Raw genomic sequence first — 19527 nt, forward strand, 5'->3', positions numbered from 1 at the left:
GTCCTGACCAGTGGGCCAGCAGGGAATTCCTTTGTTTCATTCCTTTCCATCGTGCAGTTTGTATCTAGGTTGGCCGCCCATCCAGGCTGTCTGCCTCTAGGGTCGCCCTGTGCTGTTAACCAGCATCATACTCTCTGCAGTCAGGACCCAGTTAGCTTTCCCATCTCTCTACCATATCAACCATTGCACCTGCTTTGTTCCTGACACAGTGCGTCCCCAACCTGGAATCTGCATGTGTTCAACCCCTGTTTTTGCTGGGAGCCCACTGGAGACACCATCTCCGACCAGCATTCCTGACCTTCAGCCAAAGTCCCCCTGTGTTACCGACGAGGGTTCTTTGACTCGATCAATAGAAGTTGATAAAAGGCCAGACACAGATTCAGGGGAAAAGAAGCTTTATTGGGACTCATGAGGGAACAAAAACAAGTAACATGTTCCCTTGCTGGCTCCAGAGGGTGGGGGAGCCAGTCCCACATATAAGATGAGGGTGGGGGCAGGTCCTGGGTTCGGACCAGAGTGGTGACCTGGGTGGTTTGTTCCCCCTTGGTGGTGCTGTGTGCAGGGACCATGACCAGTACCTGCTTTTGTTCCTGGCTGCTCTGAACTGGCCTTGGGTTTTTGGTCTTTTTGTATCTTGTTGTTGATTATTTGCCCCAACTGCACAGGCAGGCAATTATTTTTAGCCCCTTATAATTTCTTTGTATTTTGATGCTTGATGTGACTTTTGTTCAGGTACACTCACTGCAGCAAACTGTCCCAGCCTGTCTTATTACCCACTGAGTGGTTATACACCCTTATTCTTAAGAGTTAAGGGGCCAAAGATTTCTTCTATCAAAACTTCTCCCTGCTGGACAGGGACCACTGAACTGAGCCTCCCCTCAAGGTGCAGAAGTCCCTCACAAGGACCTACATGGATCTGGGCCACCCTCCACTGGTACGGGTTATATTCCTTGAGCCACCATGAGTGTTATTTCAAACTGGTAGATCCTACAGGCACAAAGTCAAACAAAAAGTTAAATAAACAAGGACTAGAAAGGAAAGAACAACGATAGCCATTAAAGGGCCTAGAAAGGGAAGGAACCAGGTTAACTTTGAAAGGACTTTCTTTTTTTCTAAACTCTCTGCAGAGGCAAAATCTCCCATGACAAACTTGTGAAGCCCCTCTATCTGTAAATTTAAGGTGCATATTTACACCTTAATATAAGGTGTATATTTCCTTAATATTGATCTCAGAGATACAGCAGTGAGCGGCGCTAAAGAGGGATCTTAGCTTCCTACCCAGGAATTGAACCTGGGTAGCTTCGTGTAAAATGAAGACCTCTAGACACTGAACACCAAGGGCGAGATGCAAAGTCCCCTTGGCTCTTACCGTCTTTGAAAGCAAGATTGTTTCAAGGAGGCAAAAACTGTCAAAACAGTTACCAAAGTAATTACTGGAGACATACAGAGAAACAGTTTGTTTATTTAAGATGGAAGCAAAGCTGAAATATACACCCAGAGAGGAGTGTAGGTGTCCTGAATGAGCAGCACAAGAAGCTAGGATAGGGATTTTACATACACATACATTTCTCTATCCTCCCTGGTGGGTCAGTTGGTAAAGAATTTGCTTGCCATGCAAGAGACCCAGGATCGATCTGCAGGTCGGGAAGATCCCTGGAGAAGAAAGTGGCAACCCACCCCAGTACTCCCTTGCCTGGATGTTCCCATGGGGAACAGGGGCCAGAGGGTTACATTGCACAGGGTCGCAAAGAGTCAGACATGACTGAGCAGCTAACACAGTCACTCCTCTCTCCTGCCCTCCTCCTATCACGCACACCCTCTCTCTCTGTCTCTCTCTCACACACACACACACACACAGTCCCACTGACCAGTTCTCCCCAAGATACTGGGCCTTCCAGCTGCCCCACAGTCACACAAAACTTGGGGTGGTTCTGGGAAGAGGCTGGCTGCCAGCACTCTGCCCCAGGGCTGAGCCAGGAATTTTAAGTCTGTGTTTGGGTCCTACCTGGAAACGTGCCTTCTCCTTTTTAATGGTCCAACCCCGTATCTAAAACTACTCACCAAATGTAGCTGAATCATCAGTTCTATTTAATCCCATAAGGTGGAAAAAGGGTGAAATGCCCCGAGTTCCCTCCTTGATTAGAAAAAGAAACTTGAAGTATTTATGTCTTTTGCAGTAGCGAGATACTGACTTAAATATTCATATTAGGAAATAAAATGACTAAAGGAGACATTCAGAAATAATATTTTGTTCTGTTAAAAACACTGAAGTTGTTTCTCTGAACATAGAAAGAATCCCTGTGTTCTGTAATAGCAGATGGTATTTTTTTGCATTATCATCATTTGCAACAATGAAATTGCCATACAGAGAAGAGTTTAATTTTTCACAAACTAGAAGACAGAAAGTACCCTATTTGTGCAGATTACTTGTTGAGTTGTTGAATATTTCATTGGAGAGATTCCATCACTTAGCACCAAGAGAAAGAGGTAAAATCGGTTGGGGGAATAAAAAGAGACTGAGGAGTCTGTTCCCCAGATGTGACAAGAGACACGAGACAGTGCAGCCACTTGTCATCACAACGGGAAGGCAGGCTCCAAACTCCTGGGTCTGACCTCCTGGCTGTAAAGTGAGCAGAAGGAGAACCAAGGCGGCCAAGCAAAGACTGAGGCCTGAGGCCGAAGAGCACCTGTCGGGCTTCCTGGGAGCAGCATCACCTGCAGAAAAGAAAGAGGCCTTGGTCAAGGGGGCTGTGGAATCCTGTCACTTTCCTGGGGCTGCCCCTCCCCAGCCCCCTCCAGCCCCGCCTTCACTGAGGGGCTTCTCTGTCCTCCACCCCCACCCCCACCCCAGGCCCAGCAGCGTCTTGTCCCCTCCTCCTTCCTTCCTGCATCACAGAGTCACCCCAGGCCCTGACACCCCCTGCTCAGGCTCAGGACTGGAGCCAGTGAGGAATCAATCTGCTCCCTTCACTCAGGTCCGGATCCTCCCCGAGGAGGGCCTAAGAGATGAGGTAGTAGGTCCCCAAGGGGCCTTGCTTCCTGCCTTGGGGGGCTGCAGGCAAACCTCCTTCCTTCACTACCCTCCAGCCTCTGAGCAGCACACACAGCTCTCAGGACCAGGGTCCCTGCCCCCCATCTCTTCCTGGTCCTGCCCAGCTGGGCGCCTCCACCCCAGCTCAGGCCCACCATCCCCAGGACCTCTGCTCAAGGCAGGGCCGCTCAGTGATGGAGGCTCTGGGTCCCCAGGAGGCTGGTGACGGGCAGGCCACAGGCTGAGTGAGAACTGCTGCTGCCCCAGGAGCACAGGCCTGGCCTCGCCCCTTCCCACAGTCTCTCCTGTGGGGCTCCTGCCTTGCCTGCTGGACCCAAGCCACTTCCTGTGAGAACAGGCCTTTGGAGTTGGGTCTACAAAGGCCTTCCCAGCCCTTCCTCCTGGGATGAGAGCCCGGCCCCTCTCATCTCGGCCCCTGGGTGGGTCCCCTCCCCGCTGACACGTCATGTGGAGCCCCCATGCTGCTCTCAGCCCCGGGAGTCCTGCCCTCGCCCTGAGCGCCTGCTGTTCTCACACCACCCACCCTGGGCCCTGCCAGCCCGCGGTCTGTGCTCAGTCAGGGGACGTGGCTAAACCCTTTCAGCATCAATAGGCCCTCAGACTAGTGAGGGCCCCTCCCTTTTCACAACGTCACCTGATAGTGAGGACCTCTCACAACTCAGGGCTGAGCTCATCCGAGTTCTGCTCTCAGGTGACATGGAGTCTTATCCATTGGCTCATTTCCAGGATGAGGAGGTTCAGTGAGGGGCAGGGGTCTGCTGGGATTCACCTTCCCCCTCCTCACACCAGGCCCTGTGCCCCTGCCTTTCCTCTGAATTCTGCCCTCAGTACCTGTTCCTGGAAAGGACTCAGCCCAGGAAGACAGTTATGATGAAACTGGTGAGGACCACGGGGAGGATCCAGGCTTTGGACTTCATGGCTGTGGCCGTGGGCTGCACCGTAGGGGGGACTGTGGTCGGTGATGCTGCAAGGAGAGTAAGAGTGATGCCCTTGTCCAGACCCCAAATTCGGCAGATGCCTCCTCGCCCCTCGACTCAGGTACCCCTACTGTGCAGACAGTTTACACACATCACATAGAGGCCTCTGTGATAGATCCTCAGGCCAGATGGGGGGAAGGGAGGAGCCCAGTCCTTATGGGGCTCTGACAGCTACTGGGGGAGCAAGGTTTCCAACACAGCCACTCAGTCCTGCTGTGACATCAGAGACGGTGACGTGAGGATGGAGTCCTCAGGAGCTGAGAGCAGAGGTGGTATTGACAGATTTCCAGAAGGAGGATTGGAGACATTTAAAAGAAGATTCTGGAAAGAGGGTACAGTGAGAAATAAATCCCAGAAATCAAAAAGATGTCTACAGATTTGGGATCAGCAAAAATCCATGTTCAGTTGTCCAAAGGCCTGTGCTGTGAGGAGAGACATCAGAAGGTAGAAGAGGAAGGAGGATGACAGAGCATCCCCGGGTCATTGATCTCCCAGGACAACTCACCTCCAAAAGATGACTGTCTCAAACACACACACACACACACACACACACACACAGGGTCCATGTCACCATGAGGGGACTATCACTTTCTCCTCCCTTCTCACTTACCCAAGGTCTTCAACTTTTTCTCCCAGCGCACCATGAAATCCTGAATCCAGGCCCGACAGTCTCCCATGGAGACCTTCTTCAGGAAGTCTGTCACAGTTCTGTCATTCTCCCATTTCTCTTTCATCCATCTGCCTCCAGGGTGATCCGCTGTCCAGTGTCCATTCTCCGAATCAAAGTGGAGGTTCATTTGTCCATTCAAGCCAAACTGCCAGGATCCACTGATGTGTCTGTCATCCTCACAGCGACATGTCATCCTGGCCTGCAGGGTGAGAGGGTCTGCTTCCACCGTGGGAAAGAAAGAGCTCAGCCTCTGGGCTTGACAGATTCTTTGCCCCACCTGGGTCCACCTCCCCTGGGTCTACCTCCCCTGGGTCTACGTCCCCTGGGCCCAGCTGATCTGGCCCTGGTCTCTCATGCAGCAGCTGCTCTTTCCACTGGACAACTAGGGAAGGACCACTGTCCACCTGCATTTTTAAGCCCTGTCTCCTCCTCCTGTACTTGGACTTTCTAACTTACCCGTGACCGTGGGTTTCTCCAGTGTAAAGTCACGCAGTTGATCCCTGATGTCTCTGAGAGTTTCTGTCTGTGTACCCCAAGACTTCATGGTTTTCACTTCTTCTCCCAATGGATTTGTGAATATGATCTTAGCATGACCACCGTCATAGGAGAGAAAAAGCTCTCCATCCACCTGGCCTTGAACCTCACACCACAGCTATCCAGGTCTGGGCTGAGAATCAATGATGAAGTTATAGGACAGAGAGTGAGCGTTTGTGAAGGCAAACCGCAGAGAGGGTGAGTTTGGGAGAAGAAGACCCGTAGGCCTCCTCCCCCAGGTCTGTGACAGCAGAGGAAGGCTGCGGGCTGGGCTGACAGAGCAGGACCCCCGCCTGCCCCCCACCCTCACCAGGCACGACTGAGAAAGACGATGAAGCCTCAGGCAGGCAAGAAACCCCACAGCCCTGGATACGCCCCGTTTCCACTCTGCTCACAAGCTCCGCACATGGCACTAACCCACACATATGTTTCCCAGGGATGGGCCAGGCTGGTTCAGAAGGAAAGGCCCAAACCCAGAGGATGTCAGGTTCTCTCTGAGTGTCTGTGGGAGATGCAGAGCGTAAGGGGGCTGTTCCTGAGGAAGCGGATCACAGCCAGTGGGGTTGGGGGTGGGGAGGATGAGCACAGAACCCAAAGCTGGAGAAGGCAGAGTTTATAACTACAGGTCACTGGGCTTAGCAAGGCCGGGGAGATGCTGCTGATCTCTCACTAGGATGGGTCTTGGAAGCCTGGAGAAAGGCCTGGCCCACATGGCATGAAAGAGAAAGTCCAGAACTTCCGAAGCAGGTGGTAGAGGAGGGGATTCAAGGCTCAGAGAAGTGACTCTGCAGGGCGGACACGGTATGAAAGTGCAGGAGTGTGTGCAGTCCACCAGATCCATGGGAAAGCCTGATGGACTCTATGGAGCCCGAGAGGAAAGCGTGGATGAGAAGCATCTCCAATAGCTCAAGGATGACTTTTGCAGAAGATCAGGGATGGTGGTAGGACATGGTGTTCCTGTGGGCTTCCATCAGGAACAGGGATGGAAGTTGTGGAAAAATCAGATTCCAGGTGGGGATGCTCAGGGTCAGCAGAAAGTAGGTGCAGGGGTCAAAGTGATTAGAGAGTCTCAATGCCAGCCAGGGCCTGACTGCAGAGAATATGATGCTGGCTCATAGCACAGGGCGACCCTAAAGGCAAACAGATGGGCAGGAACCTAGATACAAACTGTACCATTGAAAGAATTAAAGAGAGACAGCACACAGGCTGGATGATCAGTAAGCTAAAAGCAGCCATCCCTACCAAACATCTGATCCAGGCCCATTTTCCAGATCTGAGCCACTTCTCAGAAGGTATCACCAGTGAAAGAATCCACGTTCTATAGAGGAGGGCCCTATCATCACCACATCTAGTGCAAAAGTCCTTCCATTCTTTCCCAAAGAGCCACATGGTTATTTACTGGGGTAAGTGAACCTGCAGAAGCAGAAACTACTCTCACATTCACATTGCACCTAGTGTGTTTTATGATATCATGCACAGGAACCATATGAATGTCGTCCCCCAGTTGTTGAAGCAATGCTGGGACTGCTAAGCTATCAGTGGACAGCAGACCAGGTTCTGTTTACAGTGGTTATCACTGGGTCCACAGACCACTGAGCAGTCATTTCACATGCCCTGGACTTGTGACATGCACGGAGACCTGAGTAGCTAGTAAATTATCGTGGGGTGAAGGCTACTGTATTAGTGAATTCCAGATTCAGACTTCAGACCCTACCTCCCCACCCCCAATGGTACATGTACACAATATCCTGGAGGAAATACAGAGACAAGTAACCAGGCTACAACCTCTTGAGGGCTTCAGGGGTGTGGTCCCTATCCTAGCTCCAGTTAATTACCACTGTGGCCATAGGTTTCCTGTAATGGTACATAAGAAATATTTTAGGCTTCGCAGACCCTAGGTCTCTGCTGCAATCTGCTGTCCCAGCACAAAAGCAGTCACAATTAGTGAACGGTGAGCATGGCTGGAGCTGCTTCCTGGGCAGATGACCCAGCAGAACCCGTGACATCAGAGGCATCTGTGGTCAGAAAGGTGCTACGTGCATTTTCTACTTGAAGGCTCACAACAGAGACCCCGAGTGTCCTGAAGTGAGGCCATGTCACTTGCCGTGGGGAAAGTCACACCATTGAAACGTGGCTCCTGGTGTGGTCCTGGGGCCTGGCAGAGATGAGGTCTCTGGTCATGGAATGTCAGAGTTGCACAGTGATGTGGGCTCATTAACCCCTAATCATTAGTTCAGCTAGACCAGCCAGCACAGGATAGAAGTGATTATGTATTTTGGCATAAGCAGGGCCACAGGCAACAAACAAGATCCACCAGCAGCTGGCCTAGATGTGACACTAGAGTTATTATGTGGCCACTATCCCCTGCTCACACCTGTGGCTTCCCCTATGGCACTTTGGACCAAGGTAGCTACTCTGGAATAAAGGAGTGGGGGTCATTAGCCCAGCTGGACAGTTTTAGACATTAGGCAGCTGGACGGTTTTTATTTTCCTAAGAAAAAGTACTGCATGTTGAAGAAAAATCATTCCCAAAACTAGTGAAAGAAAGCAAAACTTTGAACGTGAATCACGTGCATTATCTTTAGAAGTTAAGAAAATAAAAGGCAGTTGGTAATAAGATTGTTAGTTCAAATATGTGTGTTTAAACAATTTTAAAAACTATTTTGTAAGAATATACCTATACCTCAAAGGCAACTATGTGTAAAAAATTTACACAAACATTTTCAGTTCAAGCTAATAAAAGTGATATTGAGAAAGTATTCCACATCAGTAAGCCTGTCTTAGAAAGTCCAGATGCAAAAGCATTCCTAAAGCTCAGTTTTCTGAAAGACAAATCTGCTTCTGTGATGCTGGGTGATTCATGTGACTAGCTGGCTCCAAGTGGGCCTCGACAGGCACCTTCCTCCTGACGCTGGGGGACTGTGAGAGGAGCGTCAGACACAGGCCCCCAGGGCTGCACGGACCTCTGTGAGACCCCGGGCCCTTAACTGGAACTGCACCTCTCCTCTGGATGGAAGGCCCAGCACAAGCCATCACATAAATGGTTCATCAGGACAGTTGATAGTCTGGGCTATTTGGCAACCCTCTTTCAGGTACTCGGTCACATCAAACGGGTAGATGTCCACTTAGGGTGTTTGACCAGAGTCATAAACCCCTGGGCTCTTTAGTAGCAGCATGCTGACTTCTTAGTTGTGGCATGCAGGATCCAGTTCCCCCACCAGGGATCAAACCCAGGCCCCTGCATTGGGAGTGTGGAGTCTTAGCCACTGGATCACCAGGGAAGGCTGGAGAACTCATTAATAACCAGACTTTCAAAAGCCATCCATCGATCCCATGTTTTTGCTATTCCGCAGACAGTGAGAGTCCATGGGGAACAAGACTCTGGAGAGGGACTGGCTTTGCTCTTAACTTGAAGTTGTTCAATGACAGAGCTCCTAGCTGCCAGGTCTTTGTGGAGGACTTCCTTCTGACCAGGTAGCTCATTCCACAGGCAATCTGAGCAGCCATGTGAACTAGCTTGTTGAGAAGATCCCTGAGGATTATTGGCCTCTACATATTTGCACTGTCATAAAAACAATTTAAGCTACCTCCACTTCATGTAAGGCAATCCACCATGGACTTTTCCCCTTCTTCTGTTCACACATGGGTAATAGGAAGATTTCTGTGATGAAGATCTCCTAGCTTACAACTTTGGGGAGCATCGTTGTCACCTGAATTTCAGAAGCTTGATCTCTAACTCCTTTTACAAATGCTTGTTGCTCTTTATCTGGATCTTTTTCATCTACATAAACCCCATGGAAAGTACACCAAAAGGTCCCTTCTTAGAGTACATCTTTTGAGTTCCTCTCCCTGGTTAGATACTTTGATATCATTCACCTTAGGTTTGGCCTCCAAAAGAGTGACACTTCTCAAGTCCTACTCCTCTACCCACAAGGGAGGATAACTGGAGATGGGGGCTGTATTGTTGGGTGTGTTCCCTCTCACACACTGAGACATCTGGGAACGACTGGGACTGAGACAGCCCTTGGGAACTACTGCTGGCGCTGATGCTATCTTCCAGTTCAATCCTTTTCACACTATGAAGATGCAAAACAGCTAATACTAGCACTACAAGAAATATACCTGGACAGCAAATCCCTAGGCTGATACGAAACACACGTGTAGACATGGCTGGAGCTGCATGTACAGGGTCATAAATGGGTTCCTCTGCTGGTCGTTTTGTCCAAGGCTGAAGTTTTCCTTCCTCAGTTTCTGGATCGCAGCTCTAAGACTGTGAAGCTTTCTGAAGTTACTGTCAAGTTGAGATGCATTTAGTACCATAATTTCAGAATCTACTTTGCCAGGACAGGCCAGCTCGAGCCCAAACACTGATACGGTGCATGGGAGTTCCGGGGGCAGGGGGCGCCAGGGCGGCAGGCAGCCTAGCGGACCCGAGCGATACCGGCGGCGGCCTTTCGGATGCGCGTTCCCCGGGAGACCAGCCCGCACATCCGTCTGCTCGGAGCTCCAGCCTCCACCGCCCAGGAGAAGCCCGGTCGCCCGCCGCCGCCCACCCCCGCCTGAGCCCCGGAAGGCCGCGGAGCTCTCCTCGCCCGGCCGCCCTGCAGGTGTTAACTGATCGGTGATAAAGAGCGCTGGTCCTTCAAGGGCCGACAGCAGTAGGGACCAGAAGGGGCTCTGCGCGCAGATCGCGGGCTTGGGCTTTTCGGGGCGGCTCTGGGTGCCTTCCCCGCGGGGAGGCCGACGGGTCCCAGCCCGCCGAGCCCCAGATCTCCCACTTCCCAAGGGGCGGGCTGGGCCCTGAGGGGCCTCAACAGCATTCCCTGTAGCGTCCTGGCCCCCTCTTCTCCTAGCGTCACCTCCCAAACTCCCCGCATTACTGCTTCACCCAAGGCGCTGCTATTCTGCCCCTGAGAGCCGGCAAGTAGCCCGTGGGAGCCACCGAGGCGCAAAGGGGCCGAGGGAAGGGAAAGAGGAGGCGGCCGCGGCGCCACCCCGCAAGGAGTTTCGCGAACCCCCGCGCCGTCACCACCCCTGTTCAGGTCGTAACTCACCCAACTTCCCCGCGTCCCGCCCCCCGCAGCCACATCCCCGAGCTCACCGCCGGGCGTCCCGCTGAAGCAGACAATCAGAGGCAGGACCAGGAAGCCAAGGCGGGTCTCGGGGCCACCCATCTCTCCCTTTGCCACCTGGATCTCAATTTTGCGCGAGAGGAGGATGCCAGGTCAGGTGAGCGGATCCTTTCCTCGGAGACACGTGCTGCACTTCTCTGGCAGCCGGGCATTCCCCCGGTGCGGAGGCCACGCCCCGGGGCCCTGGAGCCCCTTGCGTCACCGGGTGAAGCCGCTTCCGTTCTGGGCTCTGCCCTCCTCGCCGTCGCAAGGTCTGTTGCCGCCGCCTCTTCCCACTTGAGCTGTGCTTGGGCTGATGGCCAGAATCTTCCTCGTTAGATCATTTTGTCATTCTGCTCTCCCTAATTAATAGAAATTGATCAGAGGTCAGGGAAGAATCTCTGGCAAGAAGGTCATGGAGGGGAGAGCTCAGGGCCTCCTCCTTCCCCATCTTGAGCTTGCCTGGGATGATCGCTGACCTTTCCACTGTACTGAGTTTCTCAGGGTTCTCCACACCATCTTATGAAAACCTGAAGGAGCTTTTCAGCCAGCCCAGTTACTGTTTCCGGTGCCAGTTCAGGTGGCAAACTTACTTGATAATCGTCATCTGTGCCCTGACCCTTCCACTGACCTGCCCTTCTCTCATCTCTCCCTCTCCTCGGGCTTCCTGAGTCCCAGAGACACAGCAGTGTTGAAATTAGGCCAGTTCATCACTCTGCAAGTTTGCTTCCGTCCCATTTGTTTATTATTCCTTCAAATGTCAATGCCAATGCATTTCCAAGAAGGATTCTGTATAATTCTACAGCTTGTTTGGCCCTCCTTTTTTTTTTTTTTTTTTTGTATAATTGTACAAACTTTGAAACTTACATAGGTTATAATGATCCAGTATTATTTGTCATTCAAAAACAAACAAACAAACAAACTTTCTCTTGGTCCCAGCAACCATTCAGGGGAAATTAAAGTTCCTGAAAGAAGGCCAATTCCAGATGGATTCTACTCTGGTAGAATCAGAAAACAAAAAGATGAGCCAAAAGAAATAAATAAATGGGTCCTCATCAAGCTTACATACTTTTGCACAGCTAGGAAACCATAAACAAAACAAAAAAGGCAAACTACAGAATGGGAGAAAAGATTTGCAAATGATGTCACCCTTGCAGGTAACAAGGGTTTATATTCCAAATATATGAAAAGCTCTTATAACTCAATAATAAAGACAGGGAGCCCAATCAAAGAATGGGCAGAAGATCTAAGTAGACATTTCTCCAAAGAAGGCTTACATATGGCCCACAGGCAAATGAGAAGATGCTCAATATCAATATTTATTATTTTTAATTAATTAAAAATTTTATTTTATATTGCAGTATATAGTTGATGAAAAATGTGTGTTAGTTTCAGGTGTATAGCATAGTGATTCAATTATACACATACATGTAACTATTTTTTTTTTACAAACTCTTTTCCCATTTATGCTTTTACAGAATATTGAGCAGATTTTCCTGTGCCACAGAATAAGTCCTTGTTGGTTATCTATTTTAAGTATAGCAGTGTGTATATGTCAATCCTAACCTCTCAGTTTATCTCTCTCCATTACCTATCACCTCTGGATATATGCCCAGGAGTGGGATTGCTATATCATATGGTAGCTCTGAACCTGCCTGCAATGCAGGAGACCTGGGTTCAATCCCTGGGTCAGGAAAATCCCCTGGATAAGGAAATGGCAACCCACTTCAGTATTCTTGCCTGGAGAACTCCATGGACAGAGGAGTCTGGCAAGCAACAGTCCCTTGGGTGGCAAAAAGTCGGACAGGACTTAGTAACTAAATCACCACCACATGGTAGCCTTGTTTTTAGTTTTGAAAGGAATCTGCATACCATTCTCCATTGTGTGTGTATCAATTTACATTCCCACCAACAGTGTGGGAGGGTTCCCTTTTCTCCACAGTCTCTCCAGCATTTATTGTTTGTTCAGTTCAGTTAAGTTCAGTTCAGTTGCTCAGTCATGTCCGAATTTTTGTGACCTCATGGACTGCAGCATGCCGGGCTTCCCTGTCCATCACCAAGTCCCGGAGCATCCTCAAACTCGTAGACTTTTCAATATGGCCATTCTGACCAGTGTGAGGTTCCTTGAAGGGGGAAGGAGAACAAATGTCAGAGAATGAGGAGGAAAGCTAAAGCGTCTCAGCCCCAGGATCCAGGGAACCTGCTGGGCCACAAGGACAGACTTAGGGGACAGAGCAGGGTTGGTGCGCACAGGCCTCACTGCAGAGGCTTCTCCTGTCTCAAAGCCCCGGTTCTGGTTCGCCTGGGCTTCCACAGCACATGGTCCAGTCGTCCCGGGGCACGTGGGACCTTCCCTGACCAGGGTCACACCTGTGCCCCCTGCACTGGCAGGCCAATTCCTATCACTGGCCCACCGGAAAGCCCCTGCCACATCTTCTTTATCCATTCGTCGATTGTCATTTAAGTTGTTTCCATGGCATCTCAATAGCCCAGACCATAAAGAATCTACCTTCTATGCAGGAGACCTGGGTTCAATCCCTGTGTTGGTAAGATCCCCTGGAGGAGGACATGGCAACCCACTCCAGTATTCCTGCCTGGAGAATCCCATGGACAGAGGAGCCTGGTGGGCCACAGTCCATGGGGTCGCAAAGAGTTGAACACGGCTCAGCTCCTAAGCACACACACATTCTCCTTCCCCTGAGAGTGTCCAGGCCTGGGTTCCCACCTCTGACCCGGGGCCCACAATTCTCCAGCTGAATGGCCTCAGGTTCTGAGTCCTTGCCCCATGTCTCCCCCAGGGTCTGGGTCTGTTCGGAGCAGGCCTTCAAGGCATTAATTCTCCTCCAAGAGAAGCAGGGGTTTGGGCCTGTTACTGTCATAATGAAGGAAAGTCTGTTTCTCCAATGCCCCCGTGGAGCCTCCACCTCACATCTGGGCTGGAGTGACAATGAAGTTGTAGCCAAGTTAAGTGTCTGTGAGAGAACTCAGGTGCTAGCTGGCATAGGGAGTGCTGACTCACTCTTCATGTGCCCTGCAAAATTCGTCTGTTGCAACCTTGGCCCTGAATGGGATGGTATCAGAAGATGGGTGTGTAGGAAGTGATTGATGTCTTCAGTTCAGTTCAGTCTCTTAGTCATGACTGACTCTCTGTGACCTCGTGGACTGCAGCACGCCAGGCTTCCCTTTCCATCACCAACTCCTGGAGCTTGGTCAAACTCACATCCATTGAGTTGGTGATGCTTTTTAACAATCTCATCCTCTGTAGTCCCCTTCTCCTCCTGCCTTCAATTTTTCCCAGCATCAGAGTCTTTTCCAATGAGTCAGTTCTTCACATCAAGTGGCAAAAGTATTGAAACTTCAGACTCAGCATCATTTCTTCCAATGAATAATCAGGACTAATATCTTTTAGGATAGACTGGTTGGATCTCCTTGCAGTCCAAGGGACTCTCAAGAGTCTTCTCCAACACCACAGCTCAAAAGCATCAATTCTTCAGCACTCAGCTTTCTTTATGGTCCAACTCTCACACCTATACATGCCTACTGGAAAAACCATAGCTTTGACTAGAGGAACATTTGTCACCAAATATTGTCTTTGCTGTTTAATATGCTGTCTATGTTGGTCATAGCTTTTCTTCCAAGCAGTAAGCATCTTTTAATTTCAAGGCTACAGTCATCATCTGCAGTGAGTTTGGAGGCCAAGGATATAAAGTCTGTCACTGTTTTCATTGTTTCCCCATCTATTTGCCATGAAGCAATGGGACCAGATGGCATGATCTTTATTTACTGAATGTTGAGTTTTAAGCCAGCTTTTTTACTCTCCTCTTTCACTTTCATCAAGAGGCTCTTTTGTTCCTCTTTGCTTTCTGCTGTAAGGGTGGTGTTATCTGCGTATCTGAGGTTATTGATATTTCTCTTGGCAGTCTTGATTCCAGCTTGTGCTTCATCCAGCCCAGCATGTTGCGTGATGTACTCTGCATATAAGTTAAGTAAGCAGAGTGACAATATACAGCCTTGACGTACTCCTTTCCCAATTTGGAACCAGTCTGTTGTTCCATGTCTGGTTCTAACTGCTGCTTCTTGACCCGCATACAGATTTCTCAAGAGGCAGGAAAGGTGGTTTGGTATTCCCATCTCTTTAAGAATTTAGCAGAGTTTGTTGTGATCTACACAGTCAAAATAATGGGTGAGAACCATTATAGAAAATGACTCTGTGTTCCCTCCACCCTTTCACATGGTGAGTGCACCATGAGAAGACAGCCCTTTGTGAACCAGACATCTTCCAGTGCCTTGATCTTGGACTTGCCAGATTCCAGAACCATGGGGAAAACTTTCCTGTTATTTTTAAGCCACCCAAGGTGTATTACTTGTTATAGCAGTCCCATGGGACTCAGACAGGGAGGAAGGGAGCTCTCAAAAGCCTGGTGTCTACAACACGGGGTTCAAGTCCCCTGAAAGGCAGGACAGGCAGAGGGGGACCCCAGACTTAGTGTCTTTCCCGCCTTCCCCCATCCCCACTGGTGTCTGCATTTAACCCCTGGTGTTCTGTAGACACTGTGGCTGAGGACTTCCCCAGGGCACATGCTGATGCCAGTACAGTAGCCCTAACACACTGGGGAGAGGAGTCAGCTACATGGAAAGGAGAGCGCCGAGGGCAGGACATGTGAAAAAAATATGTGACCCTGTCTGAATCCCGCAGTTATCAACCCAGCTGAAAAAACAAACCGTCCCGTGGAAAGTAGTGGTAAGTATTAGGGTGACCTCTTCAGGACAGCAGGGAGGACTTGGCAAGGTGGGCATTGGCTCTAGGGTTTCCTGGAGGGGGGCCAAGGGGTGGTGTGGGAGGGGTGGGGTGGAGGGTGCTGGGGTTGGAGGGGGAAGGGGGAGGGGGAGGGGGGGGGAGGGAGGGGAGGTTGTATTTAAAAGCTGCTGGGGAGTAGTCTCCAAGGTCACAGCTCAGGCTCCCAAGTCCCCACTTTTCTGTCGAAGCTGCTTCTGCTCCCGCTGGACAGAGCCCAGGACACACGGGCCGTTAGGGTCTAAGGGTGGGCCTGGGGGTCTTGCCATGAAGGCTCCTGGCTTCCCAGCTGAGCTGCTGAACAGACCTGGGAACACCTGCGATGAGCGGTAAGAGATGAGGGAAGGTGGGGAGAAGGGCGAGGTGGGGGGAAGGAGTTGGGGGACAGTGAGGGGTCTGGGCTTGGAGAGGTGGGAGGGGCGCGGTGGAGAGGGGTGGGGCCCGTCCCCCACCTGTTGCGCCCCCCACAGGAGTCCCTCCCCCTGAGCTGAGTAGGCAGCAGGGGATTGAAGGGAATCCTACTGCTCAGAGGCTCCAAGGTGAAAGTTTCTCAGTCGTGTCCGACTGTCCATGGAATTCTCCATCCATGGAATTCTCCAGGCCAGAAGACTGGAGTGGGTAGCCTTTCCCTTCTCCAGGGGATCGTTCCAACCGAGGAATCGAACCTAGGTCTCCCACATTGCAGGCGGATTCTTTACAAGCTGAGCATAAGGGAAGCCCAAGAATACTGGAGTGGGTAGCCTTTCCCTTCTCCAGGGGATCTTCTTGACCCAGCAATCGAACTGGGGTCTGCTGCATTGAAGGCAGATTCTTTACTAACTGAGCTATCAGGGAAGCCCCAGGCTGACGAGACGCTGAGGGAGGGAATGCAGTTCAGCTTCTGGGCCTGGGGGAGGAGGCATCAGCTGGTGAAGGCAGGTGACCCCGGTTGACACCTGTCACAAGGCAGATATTTTTGTGTGGTGTTTCCAAGCTAAAAAAAGAAAGTAAATGACAGGGGTTAACAGCTTCTTCCCTGTCTCGGCCAATGTTTGGTTCCCTTGGGATCTCGGGGTGATGATGTGCAGGCCAGAGGGTCCAGGCCCAGAGAAGGGAGAAGCTGGGGAGCCGGTAACCACTGAGGCCTCTTCAGCACCAGTCCTGACACACCGCTCACCCCACACTCTCCATGCACACCTGTCCTCCCACACTTCAGCCCTGAGAGTTACACACACAAGCCCCCTCGGCGTCCACACTGCCCTCCATCACCCACAGCCCCCTGAATCTCCAGCCTCCCACACAGCCCCCGTCACACACACGTGCTCCCCACATAGGCTTCACACTTCTCACTCATATCCTTCCACCCTTGTGCACGTCACCCTTCCTGAAACTGTCCATGCAGGTCTCCTCACACCCGCTTCCCTCTGTGCACACCCCAGCCCCCACCCCCACACACTTCCTTTCACACACAAGTGCCCACTTGCCTGCCCCACTGGCTCTCCACTCTCTGCAAAGTCACACCGCGTTCCCCTCCCACAGGGACCCTGGCTTCCTCACACTGTCTGTACACACTGCTTCACACAAATTCCACACAGAAGGCTCCCATCTACTTCCACTGCCATCCAGAAACTTCCCCCTCATGGCCATTTCCCTTCACTCTCTTCCTCCTCTCTGGGTCCCCCAGGGGATCCCCTCCCTGGCCCTCTGCATACGCATACTGTCCACTCCCCTTCTGTCCCAGGCTCACCTGTCCACAGTCTCACACACACATTCACACACACACACACCAAGGTTCCCAACATTCTCACACACTAGTTGTGGCTGCTCCCCACACATCCAACACACTCTTCCCAGCATTCCTTCACTCTCTTCACATTCACCTTCCTATCACAAATTAGGGTCACTGCCCCACACAACCTAAGTGGGAAATGGCAGCCCACTCCAGTATTCCTGCCTGGAGAGTCCCATGGACGGAGGAGCCGGGAGGGCTACAGTGCACAGGGTCGAAAAGCATCAGACATGACTGAGCAGCTAACACAATCACTCCTCTTTCCTTCCGTCCTCCTTTCACACATACCTTCTCTCTCTGTCTCTCTCTCACACACACACAGTCACACTGACCAGTTCTCCCCAAGATACTGGGCCTTCCAGCTGCCCCAAAGCCACACACAGCTCGGGGTGGTTCTGGGAAGGGGCTGGCTGCCAGGACTCTGCCCCAGGGCTGAGCCAGGAATTTTATGTCTCTGTCTGGGTCCTACCTGGAAAGGTGCCTTCTCCTTTTTAATGCTCCAGCACCATATCTAAAACTATTCACCAAACATGTTCCTACCAGTATACAGCCCCGAGTCCACACAGTCACCTTCATGCATTAATCAACCAAAAACGAACGTTTGTGTGTTGTGCTAAATAGAAATCCTCCTTTAGTTACAGGATTAGCCAGCTCTCCGTTGTCATGTTATTGATCAGTGTTCCTTCGCTGGCATTTCTTATCCCGTCTACTAGGTGTCATGTTTCTAGACGTCCCTGGGTCTGTTTCTTGGCTCTTTTCTAAAACTGCTCTCCTGCCTTCCTTCTTGCTCACCAGTTCCCTTTGCGCTGGGAATGCAGCCTAAGCCCCCGCAAGCTTGCTTGGGACAGTGAAGTCGTCATAAAAAATTACCACAAATGCTATGGCGTGAAACAACCAAAATTTATTCTTTCAAGGTTGTGAGGGTTAGAAGTCAGAAATCAAGGTGTCAGTAGGGCCCTCTCTGAAGGCTCTAAGGGAGGCTCCATCTTGTCTCTTCCTGACTACTGGTGGTTGCATGGAGAAGGAAAAGGCAACCCTCCCCAGTATTCTTGCCTGGAGAATCCATGGACAAAGGAGCCTGGTGGGCTGCAGTCCATGGGGCCGCAAAGAGGCGGACACGACCGAGGTACCGTGGACAGCTCTGTGGTTCCCGGAAACCCTTGGCGTTGCAGAGCTCGTGTCTATTTCTGTCCTTCCATGACACTCTTCTCGGGTGTCTTATTTTCCTGTATCCATCTCTTCTTTGCTTGTCCACATTTCTTTCTCCTGGTAAAGGCACCAGTCACTGGATTAGAGGCCACCCTAATCCACCCTGACCTCACCTTGGTTGGATTACATCTGCACACACCCTATTTCCAGGTGAGGTCTCCTTCACCTAATGGTAAGGACTTCAACACATTTGAGCCCCTAAAATAAAGGACCTTCCATAAACATTCATGTGATTCTCATTGGGCAAAAAAGGTACAATGTATAATTGAATTCTCTGCATCACTGAATATATTCCTGACAGGAGAAAACTTCGTTTGTTCAGAAATTAATGAAAACTGAAAGGTTAAAATTTTTTCCGATCTTGTCTTTTTCTCGTCCTGGTATGAATGCATGAGCTCAAACATCCTCTTTGTTTGAGTGTTGTTTTTAGGTGTTTCTGAGGTCAGCAGTGTTCTCTGTTAGCCAGTTCCGTGCAGTTGCCCTTTCTAAGTGGGAAATATTAATCCAAGAGTTAATTCTTTTCAGTTTTGTTGTACATGAGCTAGTTTAGAGCACCTGATAAGGGTCCATGTGTGTTGTAGATAGTCCTTTCACTAATATCTTTTCCAGTATGCATAATTTCCTGGTTGCAAGTCATGGAACATCTAATCTTCATCCATAAACTATTGAAATAAGATTTAGAATCAAGCTTAGAATGTCTTTTTAATAACTCAGTAAGGGGCTTCCCTGGTGGCTCCTTGATAATGAGTCTGCCTGCCAACGCAGGAGACACGAGTTCAATCCCTGTCTGGGAAGATCCCACATGCTGCAAAACAACTAAGCTCATAGGCCAAGAGTCCTGAGGCTGTGCTCTGGAGCCTGGGAACCGCAACTCATACTTTTGTGTCCTGACATCTAGGCAGTTAGCACTTGACTGTGGTTTCTGCATATGTATTAGTCTGCTAGGTCTCTAAAGAAAAGCTATTGTTCTATACTCAGAACACCAAATATGACACCAAAATGTGGGTTTTAGAAAGTCTGCTCCAGGAATCAGGACTCCGACCAAATGTATACTTCCAATTGCATCACAACACAGACTGTAACCACACACCATTGACTGAGTGGTTTCAACAAGTCTTCCTGGAGGTGAGGATTTTATCACATGAATTTTATTACATGAATTTTATCACATTCAGCCCATAAAAGCATGCAGTAACTTAACTATATAGGAGAGTGAGTGTGAACACATAAATTATGTTTCATTAAATCACATAAATATATCCCTAATGCATTATCTTCTTAACAGAATTTTTAAAAATGCCAACCCTCACCACCGCCCCAATTTCACCCCACATGAAGAGAAGTCTGATGGAAAGAATAGAACTGGAAGTCTTAACTGATTTTGAGCAAATATTTGACTTTTGCAAATCCT

The 19527-nt window shown here is 50.3% G+C and overlaps 2 pseudogenes; both read right to left on the bottom strand.

Annotated features, from left to right (window-relative positions):
- On the bottom strand, positions 1-6469 carry LOC133047178 (UL16-binding protein 3-like; annotated as a pseudogene).
- On the bottom strand, positions 5534-9347 carry LOC133047109 (tyrosine-protein kinase RYK-like; annotated as a pseudogene).
- Between the last annotated feature and the right edge of the window lie 10180 nt (positions 9348-19527).

Source organism: Dama dama, chromosome 26, assembly GCF_033118175.1.
Source record: "Dama dama isolate Ldn47 chromosome 26, ASM3311817v1, whole genome shotgun sequence".
In the NCBI taxonomy this organism is placed as follows: domain Eukaryota; kingdom Metazoa; phylum Chordata; class Mammalia; order Artiodactyla; family Cervidae; genus Dama; species Dama dama.